Genomic DNA, 22,061 nt, shown 5'->3' with positions numbered 1-22,061 from the left:
GGCGGGTGGGCGTGTGTAGATCTGCAGCTCTACATGCCAAGAACAGATGCATACTGGTAAGTAGCATATTCCGTTCGAGGCATATGAGCTGCAGATTACACACTTGTGCATAGATTATATAGCAGTACCCACCGTTAGCGGCGACCACCCGTATCTGTTGCAGTGGTTTGAAATAACGTTTTGAGTACAGCCTGGCCCACACTAGCTTGTTGCTTAGTTTGCACATCTACACAATAGTGTTTGGTGAAAGTGTGCAGTGTTGACCATGTAGCTGCTTTGCAGATATCATATAATGGGATGTTCCCTAAGAATGCCATGGAAGCCCCTATTTTTCGTGTAGAATGGGCTTTCGGGGAAATGGATAGCGTTCGCTTTGCTTTATGGTAGCAGATTTGAATGCATTTTACAATCCACCTAGCTATCCCCGATTTTGAGATGGGGTTACCTTTGTGTGGTGGAGAGAAAGAAACAAACAGTTGTTTGGTCTTACGGAAAGATTGTGTTCTCTGAATGTAGTAGAGTAAGGCTCGTTTGACATCCAGTGTGTGAAGAGCCCTTTCCGCAACGGTCTGTGGTTGCGAGAATAATACTGGTAGTTCTACTGTTAGGTTTAGGTGAAAGGGAGAAATGACTTTAGGGAGGAATTTTGGGTTGGTAAAGAGAACAACCTTATTATGGTGCATTTGGAGAAAGGGTTCTTGAATGGTAAGTGCTTGTATCTCACTGACCCTTCTAAGAGAAGTGATGGCTACAAGAAAAGCGGTTTTCCATGTAGGAATTGTAGTTCGCATTTATGCAGAGGTTCGAAGGGAGGCCCCATTAGCCTTGTGAGAACGATATTTAAGTTCCACACAGGTGACGGTGGCACTCTGGGGGGAATTATTCTTTTAAGGCCTTCCATGAAGGCTTTAATGGCAGGTACTCTAAAAAGTGAGAGATGTTGCCTGTTTTGTAGGTAAGCTGCAATAGCTGCGAGGTGTAGTCGAATGGACGTAAAGGCTAGATTGCACCTTTGTAGGTGGAGTAAGTAGCCTATTATGTGTTGAATGGACACGTCCAGTGGATTGATGGTATTTTTATGGCAATAAATAACAAAACGTTTCCACTTGGCGGCGTAGCACGCTCTAGTGGTAGGTCTTCTAGCTTCTCAGATGACGTTCATACAGTCAGGGCGAAGATTTAGGTATCCGAATTCTAGGACTTCAGGAGCCAGATCGCAAGGTCGAGCTGCGCTGGGTCTGGGTGTTGGACCTCCCCATGGTTCTGGGTTAAGAGGTGTGGAGAGAGGTGTAGTTTTTGGTGCGGCACTACAGATAGTTCCAGCAGTGTGGTATACCACGGTTGTCTGGCCCACGTTGGAGCTACTAGAATTATTGTGAGGGAGTGTTGTTGTAGTTTGCACACCACTAGTGGAATGAGTGGGAGAGGCGGAAATGAGTACGCAAATCTGCCTGACCAGTTCATCCATATCGCATTTCCTTTGGACAATGGGTGAGGGTATCTGGCGGTGAAGCTTGGGCATTTGGCGTTATCATGGGTGGCGAAGAGGTCTATCTGTGGATGCCCCCACATTTGAAAGTACAGGTGAAGAACTTGCGGGTGAAGCTCCCACTCGTGGATCTGTTGTGTCTGCCTGCTGAGCAGATCTGCCACTGTGTTTTGGACTCCTGGGACATGCTGGGCTAGGAGAAAGATTCTCTGGGGTATTGCCCATCTCCATATGCTCTGTGCTAGGTGAGAGAGCTGTGGAGAGTGTGTGCCGCCTTGTTTTTTAATATAATACATGGCTGTCATTTTGTCTGTTCGGATCAGGACTGCCTTGCCTGAAATTTGAGTTTGAAAAAATTTTAGGGCTAGGAAGATTGCTAGTAACTCCAGATGGTTGATATGGAGTAACTTTTGTTGAGGTGTCCACTTGCCCTGTATGGTGAGATGTAGTAGATGATCTCCCCAGCCGGAGAACGATGCGTCCATTGTCAGTACTATTTGAGGAACCGGGTCCAGGAACGGTCGACCTTTGGAAAGGTTTGTGGTGTTCCACCACTGCAGAGAGCGATGGGTGCGACCGTCTACCAACACCAGATCTGTTAATTGACCCTGGGCCTGGTTCCATTGGCGCGCTAAGCACTCTTGGAGAGGACGCATCTGGAGTCTTGCGTGAGGCACTATGAAAATGCAAGAGGCCATCATCCCTATTAGTTGCATAAACACTCGAGCTGGAAGGGAGTGTTGTAGTGCGAATTTTACGCGTAGAGCTTGAATGCTTGTAATCCTGGCAGGATTGGGGTAGGCCAGTGCTCTTGAGGTGTCTATGGTGGCACCGAGGTATTGTTTTATGTAGGATGGCTGGAGATGGGACTTCTGGTGGTTTACTGTGAAGTCCAGCTGGTGGAGTAATTGAATGGTGGTAGATGTGTGTTGAACACATTGATGGTATGACCCGGCTTTTATCAGCCAGTGGTCTAAGTATGGGAAGACGTGGATGTGTTGTCTTCGCAAATGTGCTGCTACCACTGCTAGGCACTTGGTGAATACCCTTGGCACTGTTGTGACTCCGAACAGGAGCACCTTGAATTGGAAGTGTTGTCCGTCCACTACAAATCTGAGGTACTTGCGGTGAGCTTTGTGCACCGGAATGTGAAAATACGCGTCTTTTAGATCTAAGGTAGTCAAAAAGTCGTTTTGGGATATGAGCGGAAGTACCTGCTGAAGCGTTACCATATGAAAATGGTCGGAGTGTATGTACGTGTTTAGGGGCCGGAGATCTAGGATGGGCCGCAGAGTCTCGCCCCTTTTTGGTATGAGAAAATATAGGGAGTAGACTCCCATGTTTTGTTGGTTGGTAGGAACCGGTTCTATTGCCTGTTCTTGTAGGAGGGAGATTACCTCCTGCTTTAGGAGTATTAAATGTTCTTGTGACATTGGGCGCCGCCTGGGTGGAATGTTTGGGGGGGTAGATATTAGTTCTGAATTATTTGTTTCACCCATTTGTCTGAGGTGATGGTAACCTTGAAAATAAGGAGAGGGGACTCTCAGAGCCAAAAGGCTGGAGCACCCAGGAATACAAGTATAAGAATATGTGTACCTCTTGGCTATTGGTCAAAGATTACTATCCTTTCAATCATCAAACAAGCTTATATTTCCACTTCATTTTCCCCTCAATGCTGAATCTGTAAGAAGCACTTGTCATGAAACCAAAAAGGGTAAAATATATCTGTGTTTTAATAATCAATGTAAATTCATCCAAAAAATCTTTTGTATAACACAATAAATCATCCACAAAAAGTCATACACAATTTAAAATGCTAAAATCGCAAAAACGTTTTTGCAGTTTTTTTAAGAATTTTTTTTTTTACATGCCATAAAAAGGAGAACAATAATAAACAAGCAATGTGTCATACATATGTCAATTTGGATTTACCAAAGGCAGTGTCAGACATGATTCACTGATCCCTGTCTTTCCCTAACTGCACCAAATTTAACACATTAGAAAAAACAGGCGTCGACTCGTTTCGGTGGTGAAAACTCCACATAGGACCACCTTCCTCAGGACCCAAAATATTTTATCCTTGTGTATATATGTGTTCAACTACGATGTCGAATTCACCGGTACAACCGTACTTCGGCAAGAATGTCTCCTACAGAGGAGTACTTCTAGAGTCCTTGGCGGATGGCTGCGAACTTGCAAAGTTTACTTGATCCTTGTCCTAGGACGCATAGAGAAAGTTAACTTCAGTCCGAGTTCATATTAGTGGCCGGATACAATCTCGGTCGCTCTTCTATCTGGAACCGCATTCATTCCATGTGGGTATAAATCCATATATCGCGTTTTCTAATTGTTATATAGGGGCGAGCGTATAATTTATCGTCTCCCTTGGTCGTCGTTAATCAGGGTCGCGTGTTCGTTCCTCTGTTTCTCGTTTATTTCTCCCACTTAAGGAACGAACACGCGACCCTGTTTACACTGTTAAATGTGGAGGAACCATCAAATGATAAATTTGAAATGTATTTTCAATTTAAGTGAGGCATTAGTGTTTTGCAAATCCCTGGCTTTACCACGTGATCAATTAGGTTTATATAGTGCTACATACTACATTTATGCCATTTTCTTTGCTGTAAATAGCATGTTGTCATTACCTAAGCTATGCTACTCTTGCAACTAACTGGTCACTGAATTCCTTGGTAAGATTCAATTTCAGAAAGCTTGTTGCTAGGCTTCCTTGAGTGCACGATTATGCACAATGATAAACTGTCATTTTTGAATTAGGAGCACAAAATTCAAGTATGGCATAATTGTGTCTTTTTGTCTCCTCTAACCCCCAAACTAGGCTAATCCACACTTCTATAGCTTCCTACTTCATAAATGCAGTATATGAAAAGAGATATTAGAATGGTCTAAACCTGCTCCAGAAGCACACTTTTCAACTGCGTCATGCATTGTTTGTAACATAACATTTGCTATGCCATAGCAGTCCCTCGAAAGTATACTAATGCCTGCCTGAAAAAGGTGCTATTCGCAGATTTAAACCTAAGGTACTCTTAAGTCTGGATTTGATTAGGTATAAAGTTAAAATAGTGTTTAATCTCTTTACAACTGCACAGACAATGATTTATCAGCACAAACATTAACATCACAGATAACAGTACTTAATTACTGCAGATCAAAATGATGCTACAATACCAGCTAAATTCACATTAAATAGTGCTCAGGTCGATATATGAGGAAATAATGATCAGAATAATGTGGTTAAAAAAAGGTCCATCTAATGAGTGTGCCTGGAGGAAAATGAAGGGCTTGAATATTCCAACTTTATTGGGGTACCCCTGGGAATAAATGTGAATCTAGATATTGCATGACACCACAACCTAGGTGTTCTGCAGAAGTCCAGTACGTGTGTGTAGGGAAACGAACCAAGTTTTTTCAGACACTTGTCTGAGGCTAAATTAAAAAATAGGGTGGTAATGACTCTACCCAAAGCAGAAACAGTTGGGCTCAGCACATCCTTTGCGATGAAGACTCAGATGCAATCTACATTTCAATATGGACAGATGCTGGGAAATCAGATGACCTGCACATTACAAAACAAGCATTTACAATGCAATGGTCTCGGCATTGGTAAAGTTAGAGCTATTGGCATTGCTCATGACATTATTTTTGTTTGTTTTTGTTTTTAAAACATTTAAAGAAACGGCATTGTTATTTACAATGTCAATAGCTTAATCACTCTCAAATGCGAGACCTATTGCATTTGCACCTACACACACACTGATTAAGCTATTGACATTGTAAATAACAATGCCTTTTCTCTACATGTTTTAAAAACAAAAACATAAACAAAAATAATGTCATGAGCAATGCCTATAGCTCTAACTTTAACAATGCCAGGTCATAAAGTAGGATAGTTCATCAATGTATGAACAGATAAAAGTGAGTAGCCCTAGTGATAATCAAGTCAGTCATACTTTTCTGGAGCTGTCATGTGAATTGCCCTTCTATATAAGTAGTATAAGACAGCCAAATTCAACAGCTGATCAGCGTGTTCTAAAGACTCAGTATGCATGGGATGAAAATAGAGGCATCCGGCATAGGCAACGCAATCTGACTGTAAAGAGCACTGTTCACACATTGTCAAATGCATTGACTTAATTTATTAACGAAATACAGGGACAAATATCCCATTGGTGGATTTCTCATCAATACACAACCCACCAGCAACATCAGCTCAGCCAGTCTCCTACGTAGCACCCCATGTGAAACCTGCCTAAATGTTTTCAAGCATTGAACAACCTGACATCATACACTGCTTCACTTACCATTGCCAGGAAGTTAATACCTACAGTGCAGGCATGTCATTCACAGGGCAACCATGCACTACAGGGCCTCCGCAGAAGATCGGTAAATGGACAATGTTCATAGCTGCCTAGCCTCGACCTAAAAATGTAGTTGAGGTTTCCTTATACAAAACATCTATCTCGATGAGTGGTTACTGCTGTTGAATTTCTGGAACATTTAATTATACAAAAACATTACTTTCTGTAATTTGTTCATGCGACATAACTGCGATGTAACTCACCAAGTGTCACCTCTAAAGTACTTAAATGTCAGACTCTGAAAAATTGCAAAGGTGGAAATGTCATACAGTGTAGGCAATTGAAAACCAGACCGCCAGAAGCATAGAAAATTTAAGCACACGCACCCTGCTGGTGATGCACCTACAGATCGGCTCCTGAACCCAGAGAGCTCTCCGGACCAGGGCTGAAAAGTGCATTCTCCGCTCTCTTCGGTACACTACATGCCGGGACTCAGAGCCATCAAGGAAGGACTACCAACTTAGTAACGATAGGCGAGGGACTGTGAGCCGCAGTGGGCAGAGAAGAAGGACCACTCACTTAGTAATTAAAACCAAAATGCTACTACATTATTCGATTAAAAGTATCACGTGAAACAACTTTTAAAGGACAGTATATGCCACTGGTGGTAGCATGGGCAAAACAAACGAAAGACAATATCTCGTCGTGTCTCTGGCGGCCTTGCTATTATGAAGGGTGCCAAGAAACACGGTAGCCTTATCTGTAGAAACATTTCAACCAAGTTTTTGATACAGATAACAATCCACGCACGCTCTACAGAGGGTTGGACGCAGCATTAGGAAGGCATGTACACTACTTTGGGTGCTTTCTTGCCACTCCCACAAAATCAGTACCCTCTTCCAAAATGGCGGCACGAATGACTGGCACGTCGCAGCTGTGCGAATGGATTACCCGCATCCAACCCAATTAGCTTATTAATACCTGTCAACGAATCACTCGGAGCCTGACGGTTGACGCGCCGCGCGAAGCATCATAAAAACAGGACACCATTTAGTTGTTTACTTCCTCTCAGAGTTCTGCTACTGACTCTTTAGCTTACGCTCTAGAACTAGTTGCAGGGAAAAAAAGTAAACAATAAGCTCCGCAGAGGACAGGGTGAGGAGACCAGGGCAGCAGCTGTACGCAGGGGGAGCGGACGATCACACCACTGCCTTTCTCCGAGGCTGAGAAGAAAATGCCTCGGAGAAACGCCACGTCCTTTTCGGATTCGGGGGCGTGTTTTGCTGTTGTCTCCTCCCTGAGACTTCTCGCAAAAAACACGCCCCCCGATCCGAAAAGGACGGGGCTTCAACGGAGTGACTGGACCTCTTCTCCAGTGGCTGGCCAGCATTTAAGAGGCCAGCCAATGGAGAACAGGAGAGAAGAGGGGTGGGTGCAAGCCCCTCTTCTCAAAGTCACTCAAACTCATTAAATCTCGGAGCGAGACTGCGCAAGCGCAGCCTTTCGCAGCCGAGACCTAAAAATGAATTAGACTTCAGTAACTAAATGGGTCTCAGATTATACTGTCGTACCAGGTACCATTTTCAGCCAGTAGACCACTAATTTGGACTCAGAAGTTGATCCGATACTCAGCATTCAATAACTCACCTGGTCACGCTGCGGAGGAAAAATAATAAAAAAAACAAAGCAACTGTCAAATTAGAGTTAGTGGTGGACCATAAATGTGAATGGGAAGGGGTAAAAACATCTTTTGGCAGAGAATGCAGTTTTCCAAATATGGTGATCTAAGAAGTCTACAGAAGCAAAGTGCTTTTAAATGTATATATATATATATTAGGGAAATGAGTCTAAATCGGCACGCATGTTAAATATTCCTGCCACGTTTTCTGAAAAAAAACCATATTTTTTTGCACACTGTACGCTATTTATTTTAGGGCACTGAACTTGTCTTTCCATAATGTGTGAGTCCCATAATTTCCCACCCATGCACTTTGTGTTAGTCAGCGACTGCCAGCCATCTCTCTGCTTAAACTTTAGTGGAGTGGGACCACAGCCATAAACATTACCCCGATTCTTATGAACCTATTTTGCCTTACAACGGAAATTATCCAAAGTAGCCTATTGTACTGTAATCGTTATTCACAACCAGTCTATCATCCAAATACGGGGGGCGTCACATGAGTCTATTGGATTAACATATTGCATAGTTACGTGCATAGTGGGACTGCATGACTCACTACTTACAAGACAGACCAAAGGAAGTGGGAATACAGGGCAAAGCTATGGACTGGCTCACCTCTTTCCTAGAGAAGAGATCTGAACAAGTGATGGAGAAGGACTGTTTCTCAGACTATCTACCAATCACTTGTGGTGTCCCACAGGATTCGTCTCTTAGCCCCACACTATTTAACATTTACGTGCGACAGCTCACCAATATAATGCAGGAGTTTGACATAACAACCAGTTGGTTGTGTCTCTGACAAATGGCCCTAATTCAGAAAACCACCAGCTCAATCACTGTCTCGAGAAGGTGGCAAACTGGATGCCAAACAGTTGCGAGAAAAAACGGAGCTTATGGTAGTGGGAAATCTTGCCATACACAAACCCCTGATTCAATGGCCCAGTGACATGGGCAATCCACCTGCCCCATACAGGTCGGAAAAAATCTGGGACTTTGGCTGGAAGATACGCTCACAATGGACTATCAAGCCAAGACATGATCAGGAATTTGCTTCTTGCTACTTAAAATGATCAGGAAGATTATTGAACTGATCCCAGATCATTTAAGGAAAAAAACCATTAAGTCCCTTATAGTCTCACGCCTGGACTACGGCAACTCGTTCTATGTGGGCTTGCCAAAATATGTAACATGAAGACTCCAGGTAGTGCAAAATGTGGCAGCCAGGCTTTTATTAAAAATCCCACACCATGTATCAGTAAAAGAATCGCTTAAACTGCTTCATTGGTTTTCAATCGAAGCCAAAATCAAGTTTAAATCCCCTTGCATTGCCCACCGGGCCATAAACAAAAATGGCCCACTGAAGCTCAGACAACTGATAACCAGGTACACCCTGACTAGACATCGAAGATCCTCTAAATTGCAGCTCCTCAGGACAACCAGAGCCATAAGGGCAAGATCATTTGCTCATTTGGTACGAGGTTGTGGAATAGCCTCCCACTCGACCTCAGATCATTGCCGAATGAAATCTCTATTGGGAAAAATCTAAAGACCTGGCTAGTCTCCCGTTAAGTTCCTGATGGTCATAGCATATATTGCAGCACTCACTAGCGTGGGGAAGCACTCGGGCAGCCAGGCGCTTTACAAAACATAACCATAAACTGTCAAAGGTAAATAATACATTTAAGATAATGGAAGAAAAGACTATAAATATCATGCGATGTAATCAGGATTAGTTATCCAACATGACCCCAAATGTGAATGAGAAACATGCTACTTAAGAAGCATTTCCGATCACAGAACTTGTATAAGTAGCATGACTGTACTGAAAACATACAAATAAAGCATCAGAAATCGAAATAAAATGAGGAGTGCAATGTTGAAGCACAGAAAACTAAAACAAAAAATACCTTTTCCTGAATGCAGCGGTGATGTCAGGAGGCAGCTTGGAGGACTCAGCCCGCACCATCCGTGGAACATGAGTCCTTAGAAAAGACACCAGTCTCTGGGAAACCCTGCAGCACACTGATTTCCCAACAACAAAGGCGCATTGGAGTGGATGCCTGCTTGTGCCCCGGGGGGACCAGAGAGTGTTTTGCTGATACAGCAACACTCTAGTTGGTCCCTGCCTGTGTAAAAAGCACGCTACATGAGCGCAATGCCGAAGACATGCATCGCAAGGAAAGGCAAGGATTGTGTGTGCAAGGCTGCTCTTCCCCCGGCTATACTCCAGGGGAGTAAACTTTTAAAACAAGGAACTCTGGGCAGTACCCACAATTGCATGTGTGAAGATTTGTTCTGAACCAGAACTGAAAGTAAAATAGAAAACATGAAGGGAGGAGGGGCCATCACACGCTGTACAGTGTGATGGCCAAACAAAACAATCTCTTAGTGAAATCACCAGCGAGGGAGCTAAGCCCACAAAAGAGGGACATTTAAGCAAATGCACCAGTAACAAGCTAGCATTTGTAAATGACCCAGATAACAGCCAATGGCAACTGGTGGGTGTGCCAAACCCCACAGAAGAGATATAACAGGTCGATCAAGCTCGACCTAAAAATGGAGCTGAGCTCATCAAGCCTGGCCGCGTGAATCCACTGATAGTGGTGTCTTCAATAAACAAACTGCAATCATGTTGAACACAGCTTCCCATGGATTTCTGTGCCTTCTGATGTGTTTCCAGAGTGGGGCATGCATGCAAGCCTGGCTGTACCATATCTTGGGTCACCAGGGTTGCACTGCAAGCACCCCCGTACGTCAGAGCTGTGTAGGTATGATGCACTGCATGCCATTTGAGGTGAGCAAATGTTTGGACTTGTACAATATGTATGGTCGATTTGTATTTTGTTATCCCTCAGAACGTGCTGCAATGTGACAGCATGGGAGCAGGCGAGTTTGCAATTGAAAGTCCACCTGTTGAGAAACCACTAAGTTCTTTCTGCCTCAAATTATATCTAAAAACCCTGTTACTGCTGAAGCGCTGTGAGTTCTTACTAAGGAGTGTTTTACCGGCATTTCATCTAAAGTGTTGCTCTATTAACAATGGCACACAACAGGATGTACTTGCAGAAAGTATTTTACTTAAGGCTATGGATTATCATGGTGTCCTGATTCCATTTGGGGCTTGCATAGCTGAATGTCCGGTTCGGCATTGCTTTATGTTGGTATGTTTTTATCGTATTGGAATCTTGATGATGTTCACTTTCATTTTTAGAGAAACATATTTAGATTTAGGCGCACTCTCAGAGCCAGAGTACTTGAGCCCCAGGATATGAAAAAGAGCGTGGACTTCAGTAGGTACATTAATAAGCACATTACAGATTAACATATTGCACATTATTACCCCCATTATTAGTACCACAATAAGTATTCCAAGTACCTTTATTGCTATTTATGCATAGATTAGATTTGCTTATGAGACATACCTAGATAGTATGTCAATAATATGCATTGACATGGTTTCCTTCCACTACAATTCTGTGCTTTGAATGATGGCGACTGAATGCTCGATTAAGAGTAGGCCCATTCAGGGCGCGATTTCCGTATCAACACTCGGAGTTTGGAGAGTATATATTTTGAATGGTGGCGACTGAATGCTCGATTAAGAGGAGGCCCAGTCAGGGTGCGATTTCTGTCTCAACACTCGGAGTTTAGAGACTATATACAAGAGTTAGAAATACAGAGGATATATGATTCCATTTCCATTATTTTATTCTTCAATTTTGAGATTCTGTCTAATTGATTGGTATCGAGCTGTTACGATCTGGTATATTTGTGGGTTATTTATGATTTTCCTATAAGAATGTAATTATTGGAATCATGAGTTAGGGAGCATGCCATTTTAGATAGGTAACTCTGAAATGTGTTCATCCTATAAAAAATGAATTTGCATGTTACAAAATGGCCACCATGTTTGTAATAAAACCATGGGCTTTAAATAATTAAGTCCCTTTTTGATGTTTTGACCAACAACTGCCCAATTAATTAAGTTTTTGTTTATATAAGGTGATTGTTCACTCAGGTTCACTGACATTGACATAGGCCAGGAGGCCAAAACACGTTTGTCAGTTTCTTTTTATCGATGGTTGTATGACAAATAAAATAATTATCTGAAATTGCAAAGACTGGAGTGCTCAGTGTCTCCTTTTAAGATGTGGCTATATATATATATATATATATATATATATATATATATAATAACTTGTGGCAGGACATTTAAAATCACAATGGCGTTTACACCTCCTGATAATTCCTGGCGCTGAAGAAGGCTAAACCTAGCTGAAATGCATTCGCCTTGTACATTTGGAATAAAGATGCCTCCATGGATTCCCCTACTGCGGCCTCTGCCTTTTCTTGCGAGGAGGTTCTGTGCGATATATATATATATATATATATATATATATATATATATATATATATATATATATATATATATATCCACTGAAACAAACAAAGGTTACAGGGACGTTATAGTTTCATTCACATTTTACCCACCCACACCAACAGAAATTCAGCAGTTATAGTTATACTTATGTTAAGTAACTAAGGGCCAGATGTATCAAAGGGTTTTATTCTGTGTCTATGGGAAAATGTGTTCATACACAAGGCCCTAAAACTTGTGGCTTAAAGTTGCTTAACAGCACAAGTTATAGTTTTCACAAATAAGTATAACTATAACTGCTAAAATTCTATGGTATTGTATGGGTAAAATCGGAACCTGTCTATAACATCCCTCTAACCTTTTGTTTCTTCAGTGAATTTGTAGGTTTTCTTTTAAAGTAATATATAATTGAATCCGCAGAGGATCCAAGTCCCTAGATATACAAAGTTTAATTTCTTTAATAACTCCAAAATATTAAATAGATTTACACCAAATTACAAAATGGTCTCTTTCTGGCCCAAGATCTAGCTTCCGGTTAAACTTGGTGTAAATCTATTCAGCGGTTTGGCCTGCAGCCAACTGTAAAAATTGCAAATTCCCCATAGAAATTGCATAGAGAAAAATCGCTTTGGTACCCCCCTTTTTCTCAGCTCCCACTTGATGAATCATTCCGAAACTTTCCATGCTGAACTAGAAAAAGTAGGCTATGTTTTTGGAATATTTCGTGAAGATTCGTCAAACGGCACAAACGTTATTAGCAAAACAAAAAATGCTTTGTCTATGGGAAAAGTTGGTCCTAACTATAACTACCTACTGGCTTTCACCAGTAGATAATATATATATGTTGAAAATGGCCCTTTCTGCAGGGCCACCCAAATACCGTTTTCCTTCCTCCTCCCCTTTTGGGGAATTCATTTTGCTGGCTTTAGGATTCTGGGCACTTTACCATTGCTAACCAGTGCTAAAGTGCATATGCTCTGTACTCAAAATATGGTAACATTAGTTTATCCACAATTGGCACATTTAATTTACTTATAAGTCCCTAGTAACATGCACTATATGTGCCCAGGGCCTTTACATTAAATGCTACTAGTGGGCCTGCAGCACTGATTGTGCCACCCATGTCAGTAGTCCGTTAATCATGTCTTATGGCTGCCACTGCAGAGCCTGTGTGTGCATTTTAAACTGCCATTTCGACCTGGCACATAAACCTACTTGCCAAGCACAAACCTTCCCTTTAATCACATACAAGTCACCATAATGTAGGCCCTAGGCAGCCCTATTGGCAGGGGTCAGTGCATTTAAAACGGAGGACTTGTACTTTTGAGTTTTACATGCCCTGGCAGTAAAAAACACGGTAAATTCCTTTTTCACTACTGCACAACTTATTTCTCCCATATGGTACCATTAGGATTGCGTTAAAACATCTTTTAAGTGCAATTTCCTACTGGCCAATTACAGAGATTTGGGGTTTGGGGTCTCAGGACTCACAATTTAAAATCCCAAATTGTGGTGAAATCGGATTTTGAATTGCAAGTCTGAAAATGTGACTTTTAGAAAGTTGGCATTTTCTTACTTTAACTATTCTGTGTCTCTGCCTGTCTGAATACACGTCTGAGTTGGGTGACAGCTGGGCTTTGTGCATTCCCCCCAGACAGTCACACAAAAGGAGCTGAGGTGTGACATTTGCATCCGGATGGCCCATCACCAGGCTGATGGGCCTTCCTGAGATAGATTGGGTGGAAGGAGCTGACACTTGCCCCTGAATTGGGCTGTGCCTGTCCCCACACAAAGAACTGCATACCCCCCTGTAGTGACTCTGGAGCCAGGGCAGGAAAGTCAGAGACCTTGTGATCTTCAAAGGCCTCTTTGAAATTTCCCCGACTTCAAAGGCACATTTGGCTATCAGTACTGAACCCGTGACACCACCAAATCAGATCTTTGCTGGAACCAAGAACCTTCTGCCTAGGAGAGCTGCTGTGCTTTAGAAGGGACTGTCATTTTACTACCTGCATTGCTGTGTTGCCCTGCTGCCTGCTGTGCTGTAGTGGGGAATGCCACTTTTCTAACTGCTCGGCTGTGTTGGCCGTCTGCCTGCTACTTATTGCCTGGGAGTGAGAGGGACTAGACCTGCTTTCTACATCCTTGAACCCAAGTTTCTTCAAAGGCTTGTTGGCTTTCTTCCTGTTCTCTAAAGTCTCAGGGTGACAAAAGACTTCTTGAAACTCTGCTACTGCTGCTGGACTCTACCATCTGCGAGTCAACAGTCTTGGGCCTCAGAAGTGGGTTCTGCAGCTGTTTTCAGCAAAGGTTGATGCAGTGACCGCTGTGCGCCGATTGGAACTGATGCAGAGCCCTCCGACGCGGATGCAGTGCCGATTCGACAACAACAACAACGCAGGTCCCGACTGCGAGGTCAGATGATGAAACTTTGCAGATCCAAAGATCCCACTGAGAGGTTCAACTTCGATGCAACACAGATTCTCTGGCACCGATAGCGAGGCTCGAACTCAGCACAGTGCTGATCCTTCAACACCGACTACGAGGCTCAACTCCGACGCATCGACCCATATTCTTTTTTATAATATTTGTTGAACTAAAGTGTATTGTTAATTTTTTTCAAGTCGTACTTATATTTGTTTTTGGGTGTTGGATTTTTTACATCGAAGTGTGGGTGGGGATTGTTTAAAATATAAATACTTGTAAAGTTTTTAAGTAGTAAATATTTATCTTTTTTGTATTATTAATTGTTACTGTATTACATTTAATTTGCAATTAGTTTTATAAATGTTATAAACTAAGAAGTGATTTATTTAAAAAAATATATTTGCTAAAGTTTATTTTATGTTAATTTTTCAATGTACATATGTTTTTAAAATGTAGGCGTAAAATTAGTAGATTTAAGCATTCCAATGTCCAACAATTTTCCTGCTGTTTAAGTTTGAGTGGGAATAGTAAAATTGACCCCTCCAAAGTTCCACACTTTCCCAACTGCTGCTGGGGTTGGCGTGGGGATAATAAATTTGACCACTTCAAAGTCCAACACTTTCCATCCATTAAAGCCAAGGACAATGAATATCTGTGAGATATATAAGACTTAAGGAACTCTCATACCATTCTACAGGGGGGCCCCATCCTTTTGTGTTACCCCCTGCAGTGTGTTTTGAATGCACCATTCACCACACATTATCCAATAAGTGACATCAGATTCAAATTTGCACCTCAAGTAGTTTTACCATGGGTTCTGAAGATGGCTATGTTTTCCCTCCAAAGTTTGAGTTCATTTGTAGTCTTGCAGAATGGCTTTACTGTTTGGTAACACATCCCCTAGAACAGTGTATGTCCAGCTTCCGCTAGTCGAAGTGAATTACATTGCAAATATTTGATTTTGTGATAAATAGTATGTTACTTTTTATAATATGTTTTGCACACTGGGCACATTTATTTTTGCAGTTTAAGCCCTACCTCTTCAGTCTTCAACAATACATTATTCGAGGCCCCTTGTTTCACTTGTGATGATAAACTGGGAAATATGTGAAGTGTCATCTTTTTGCCTAACTGCAGGGTCAAAAAGCCATGGGCCAGTGACATTGTGATTTCCTGTTCCTCTTTTTTGCCTGTTTACGAGACTCCCCTGAAATGGGCTCCACATTATTTGGTAACATGGATACTCCCAGGGATGATTATAACCATGAACACCCCAGCAGATGTCCTGTCTATCTCCGCCTCCAACTTATGCCAGCGCAGGACCATAAATACAAGCAACAATCTCAGAATGGACAACCCTGTGTGGTAGACCCTTTAGTGACTGTCATCATAAGAAATACCATAAAGGGCCCAGAGATGCTGCCTGCTTAGCAAAACATAAACTGTGCACCCGTGTCTCGCACTCCTTCACCCATCACACTGCTAAGCGATGTGCCCCCTAACACGGTGATGAAAAGAGCACCTTCATTCACCATTTTTTCAACATTACTATTCAAAATATGACATGCTGACACTTTTCATCATATCTGCATGAAATTTATATTTCATGTGTTATTAAATATATTCAAAATATTTCTTTAGGGTTTGAACTCAAGTTCTTTTTTCCCTTCCAACAGATGAAATACTCCAAAGAGCACTTAGTTCGAGATCCCTCAAATGTAAACCGTCCCTAATCAATAAGGACAAAGAATTAAAAAAAGAGAACCTAGAGAATTACCCCGTAGTGAATTATACAAGCTTTGTTCATAAGTACATGGCCCGAGGAAGAGCTCGTCAAATTCACTCCCCAAAGGAGATCGAAACACATTGGCATGGCATTGGAGTATTGTGGTGCAACCTCTATAAGGGGACTGATTCCCTTATCTTTGGACAGATGGACACCCATAAACACCCACGCAAGGGGACAATTTAAAATGATTTTTATATTGATTGATCACAGCAGTTAGGTTGTTTGAAAATTATTTTTCATGTTTGTGTTTGATAATTATTTTCATTATTGTATTCATTTGTTATTGAATAGGTTCTCTTCTTTGTATTCATTGTCCTTATTGATTAGGGATAGTTTACTTTTGAGGGATCTTGAACTAAGTGCTATTTGGAGTATTTCATGTTTTGGAAGGGGAAAAAAACTGGAGTTCAAATCCTAAAGAAATATTTTGAATATATGTAATACAAATGAAATATATATAAATGTTTGGAGTACCCATGCTTACATATTGCTGGTGTAACAATTATTTGATTTAAAATGATCCAAGGTCTGTGCATACCACTCGAATTATAAAACTGTGACTATGCATCCCGTGATTCTTTGAAGCTGAGTGTTTTTTAAGTATTAAGGTATTAAATAGTAAGGTATACAGAAGAACATTAAATTACATCTTTAAATATGTATTTAATGAATCTGAATGGAAAGAAACTATTTTGGGATAACCAAGAAGTTACAGGGTGCTGAGTCCACTCATTGCTTAGCACTAGTTAGCTGTATTGTCACTCATGTTCTTGCTTCTTATTCAATAGCCTTCCTTGTGCATCCAATTCTTGTCCCTCACCTGGAGTTTAGCTTCGTTACCTTACTTAGGTTTTGCCTGCTTTTATCGTTTCACTGCTCACTTTTAGGGAACTTTATTTTTCTTTGTGCTTAACCACTCCCTGGTAGACCATGTGTCTTAAAGCTCTCTCTTCCCCACCACATCTCCACCCTGGGCTCCATGTTGCCGTCTCCCTCATGTTGCAAGCTCTCTTGTGTGCTTTTTGACAAGCTAAACAGCCCCTCCATTCATGCTCCATGTTGCTTTCTTGCTTGTGTGCTTCTCCTTTTCCCCAGTGTTGATCTCCCTCACGTGCTTCTTTTTCCCTAACCCACTCGCTCTGCAGTGCTTTCCCTCTCCCAGTCTTCCATTGCCTATCACCCGGAATCATTATTTTAAAATGTTGTTATTATTATTCCTTTATTTATGTTTTTTTTTGGAAGTACCAGGCAGCAAACTGTTGATGGCCACTCCGCCTTAAATAAAGCACTTTCACGCAACTTGTATTGGTTTGTTTTTTTAAACTAACCAATCCATCTCAAATTTTTAAACAAAATAACAAGGGCACCCAAGTCGTTATGTAGGTCGCACGCAAGGGTAATGAAGAATGCACAGGCATACTTCATTACATACACAGTATGGCGATAAGTCATTGGCAAAGCCGATAGGTCTCAAAGTACGCCCTATTGGTTTTTGCCAATGCTTGTTTTTTAAGATGCTGCTATCATTGGTCAGCATCTTATCACTGCCTTTTGTTTTGTGCTAGATTACTCTCCAGCACTTCTCGGAAAATGTTACTTCAGTACTCTTGACCCACCTCCAACCTGGATCAAATCATCTACTGAAGACCAGTAACACAGCTCTATTTCCATTTCATCCGATTGTCTAGAATATGTTAAATCCCACTGATTATGCAATGTAATGTTTTACACTCTCTTCCCGTCTTGTATCAGGCCGTAGCTCCTTAAAAATAAAAAAACACCGAACGCTACCAAAAATGCTGCTGAAAGTTTTAATGTAGACTTTTGAGAGAGTCTCACAATGATAGCCTGTGAGCTCATTTTATTTTCTTCTCACAAAAACACCCTTTTCTGTATTGAATTTTCCCAAAGACTTGCATTTTTCCTACTACTCCAAAATTCCCTTGGGTAAGAAACTATCATCAACACTTCTCACTTATAAGCAAATCAATTAATTCTCATATTTTGCAATGTTAGGTTCATGGTCAAAACCACAGATAAACAATTCAGCATACACTTCCTAATGCTGCTTCTGTCCATGGAAAATCTCCCCTCTCCCTTTTTCCCATCATCCTTCCTTCCTATTCTATTTTCTTTCACTCCTGTTTTACTCTCCTTTTACCATGTTAATAGATCTCAGGTTCTCATCTTCTTTCCGTGACGGAGTAATTTTTTCCCATGCTCTTCCGCGGGCCACATTTCTCAAATATCGCTGATTGATATTTTACCCTTTTGGTATTTCGCTTTCAGATGTATAATGTACTGGGTGACCTGAGTGCAGAGCCAGTGCATGTCCTAAAGTTTTTAGTGCTCTACACATTTCAACATTGTATAATATTGTGTTAAGTATTTTGTGGGGTTAAAGAGAAGTGCAATGAATGAATGAACACTTATCTGCAGTCCTAGCTATGACGAGGTTCAGCTATTAGTCTAGTTGCCTCAATAGTATCCATTTCTTCTGCTCAGGGAAAATCCAGGAATTCTCAAAGAGCTACAACTTTCTGAGGCATCATAATTTCGCTTTTGCACTTCCCAAGATGTATTGTGTGCCAGGAATTTCTTGATCCGTACTACACTGTTTTTTGCCAAATTTTGGGAACTGTGGCGGTGCTGTCCACCTCTTGTAATTTTCTTCAATTTCGTGGCAGCCTCCAAGACCTGGCTTGATTGTGTAAATTCCAGGAAGTACATGATGTTATCCCTTGGTTTTGAATTGTTTGTGGTGGTTAATTGTGGGTTAAGGCGTTTGCCTTTTAAAAGTTCAGAGGCCTGCCTGTTAGGATCTGCTGCAACCTCATCAGGAGGTCTAATAAGAAGAGTTTTATGTTTCCTTCTTTCCCAGTTGGGAGACTATAAAGCCTGATATTTTTGTCCCTCCAGTTTCTGTTTCCCAAATCTTCTTGAGGTTGCTGAAGTTGGTCGACTAGGAATTCTTAATCCTGAGCCCTCCTTGGAAGACGTTCAAGTTTATCTATTCTAGCTTTGCTACAGGTAATCCCTTTTTCCATGTTGTCCTATTTCCCTTTAATAAAATGTACAATGGTTAAGCCACAGGCCATAAAAGTTTTGAATAATTTCACTTATACAAAGGTATCAGCTAGAGTCCGTTGGTCAAGTTACTTCATAGATGAAAGAGGGTTGCTTGCACTTCTGCCTCCTTGAAAGTGCACAATATATCTTTTTTTAGCTGAAGATTTCCCATTTCATGTGGACGAGCACTCTAGGAACCATTTAGTCGGAGGTTGTTTTTAGCACTAGCGTTTGATATTGTCTCCAGTTTTTGAGGGTAAGTGTCCCGAGGATAATTTGCAAGTACCTATAACACAATATATTGCTTGCTTGTCCTTGTCCTATTTGTTTGTATGTATTACTGAATTGTTACTGGCTTGTTTGCCTGCCTATCTGCTTGGTTGCATGTCTGGCTATTGCTACCTTGTTTGATTACTTGCCAGCTGCTTACTTGCTTGTTTTTTGGCTTGCCATCTAATTAGTCTCTGGTCTGCTCGCATGCATGTCTCTTGTTTATTTACTTGCTTATATTTCGTGCTTGCTTGCCCTTCTGCCACTTGGCACTGTACAACTCAGCCCCTACGCTTTGTTTGTTGGTGATAGGCTCTCACAAGTATACTGCATGTGTAAAGCTGAGGCCCCTCAGGCAGTAGGTAAAACTCCAGAGAAAGGTCACAGAAGGCCTAAGAGTATAGCCTATCTTAAAAGCCAGGTTTTTAAGTTCTTCCAGAACAGAAGTTCTGTCTTTGATTTTCTCAGATAAAGCGAACGAGAATTCCATAACTTAGGTGCAAGCAAACTAAAAGAACCGCCATCAATACGATCTTTCTTCTCTCTGGGGACCTGAGCTAACAAGGCCCCAGAGGACCGGAGGCACCTCGACGGAGAACAGGGTTTAATGAGAAGGTGCAAGTAGCAAGCACCTGTCTTCCTGAAAGCCTTGTATCAATAACAAAGGGCTATGAAAGAAAAACGTTTCTTCAGAGGGAGCCAATGCAATTTACAGAGCGCTGGGGCCATAGAGACCCGCTTCAGTAGATTTAACAAAAGCTGGGAGGCAGAATTCTGGACACGTTGGAGCCTCATAAGCCAAGACTGAGAGACTCCCAGATATAAGATGTTACAGTAATCCAGCCGAGAAAGCGAGTGAGCCTAAAGTCTCAGCTTATTCAGATTTTGTTAATTTACACTTGTTTGTGACGGAAAACAGAAAAATCCTCTTGATTATTAGTTTTATAATACTGTAGTATGTGCTGTCACAGCATCTATCCGCATTATTGTAACCTATAGAGGACTAGACTACACTAAATAAGTAATGAGGCAGATCTACATGCATCCTCCCCCAGTCCATACAATATATATGACCTCTTGTCAAGGTCAGTTAAGTATTACACACCCTATGTGACTGCTCTTCTTTTTCTTCCCCCCCACCCCATGTCTAGCGGGAGGCTTACATACATATTGAAGTCTTACTCCATTCTTAAGACCACAGTATGAGAACGCTAATGATCACGAGGCTAGTTTTGTCACAAACACGAGTAAATGAACAAAATCTGAATAAACTGAGATTTTAGGTTCACGCCCTAGTATAAATGCTGGCAGGAGTAATTTACATGATGAAGTCTTATAAAGTATCTACACCCACCACATGATTTTGACCCCTATCACCATATGTTCGCTGTGCATGACATATGTAAATCGTTATGTGTACACAAATGAAAGTCAACATTGCTTTCCCTTTTTTTTTCACATCTTTTTCACTTACATTGGGTGCAGAATAGTGTCTATTTCACATCGGGACTAGTTCATAGCAATTACTGATGTTGATTGTATATGTATATTTTTTCGCAATTGATTTTTCCCTTTTATTTCTCCAATTCCTCAAAATATGTAAGTAAATGTATTTACTTTTAGGTATATAGGGTTTCAGAAGGGATTGTCCTAGCTGTGAGCATTGGCATCTGATAACCAGAGCACCTGAAGAAAGCCTACCAACCTACTTAGGCGCAGAAGGGCCGAAACAAGTAGACCACATTGTGAGATGTGAAGGATTAACAATCTGTCCCTAGCACTTCCATTAGTTTTTAGGTCTTGCGCCTAGCGTTGCAGTGCGCAGCGAGAGACCTCTTGTAGGGGGTTTGAAAATGGCCCTAGGAATCCTTTTGGGCCACGCGATTGGCCTTTGCTTGCGTCTTTTTATCCAAGACAGCACGCAATTGGCCAAAGGCGGGCGCATTGCTCCGCCCATGGCCTATTGGTGTCTGTTACAAGCACCGCTGCCATGTGGTTTCAATTATCGTGCCCAGACACGGGCGCGATAATTGAAACCAGATCGCTCGCTGTGGCGCGCGCGCACCACTCGCTGGCTTGTTTTGTTTACCCTGGTTTTAGGAAGAACGCTGCTTTTGTGAACTGTTTGGTGTATGAAGGGGCTGCCTGTCACTTGGATGCACGTGGTTTAACTTCATTATAATAAACGATTCCATTGCGCATATTATTCTTTGTTTTTTATACCGCCCGCGGCTTCGTTCTTTTATTTTATTTGAAACTGTGTTTGTTACAATGTTTCAGTTTTTCTTTCTTCATTATGTAAAAGTACCTCCACGCTTCCTGGGAACGGTGGTGGCGAAGCGGGATATAGCAACACTCTGGTCCCAAGCCAAATCCCCTACTGTGAGGCAATGGAGGCGGGGAGTGGACTGGTGTGGAGCCCAGGAGGAGCCCCTCTTTGAGACCCGGGGTTGCCCCGAACTTTTTGGCAAAGTGTGGGGCAAATGGTTCAACTTATTACCCGCTTGAGGGGTTCGATTGTGTCGAGAGCATGTATATCTGTAAGCAAATGTCGCACTCATTTCACCTGTGCCTTATGAGTTTCTGTTGTCTTCTGTCGAATGTAATTCATCTCAATAATGTGCTTGAATTGCTAC

The 22,061-nt window shown here is 41.7% G+C and overlaps 1 long non-coding RNA gene across 1 annotated transcript in view; it reads left to right on the top strand.

The window, feature by feature from the left end:
* The window catches only part of LOC146798668 (uncharacterized), a 199,496-nt gene that overhangs the window by 8,222 nt on the left and 169,213 nt on the right, over window positions 1-22,061 (top strand). Inside the window, exon 2 of the long non-coding RNA XR_014969199.1 lies at window positions 19,006-19,116. This is a non-coding gene — a long non-coding RNA (uncharacterized LOC146798668). The remainder of the gene's footprint in view (window positions 1-19,005; window positions 19,117-22,061) is intronic.

This window comes from Triturus cristatus, chromosome 9 (assembly GCF_964204655.1).
Source record: "Triturus cristatus chromosome 9, aTriCri1.1, whole genome shotgun sequence".
NCBI classification, from domain to species: Eukaryota; Metazoa; Chordata; class Amphibia; order Caudata; family Salamandridae; genus Triturus; species Triturus cristatus.
This window is presented reverse-complemented; position numbering and strand designations above follow the sequence as displayed.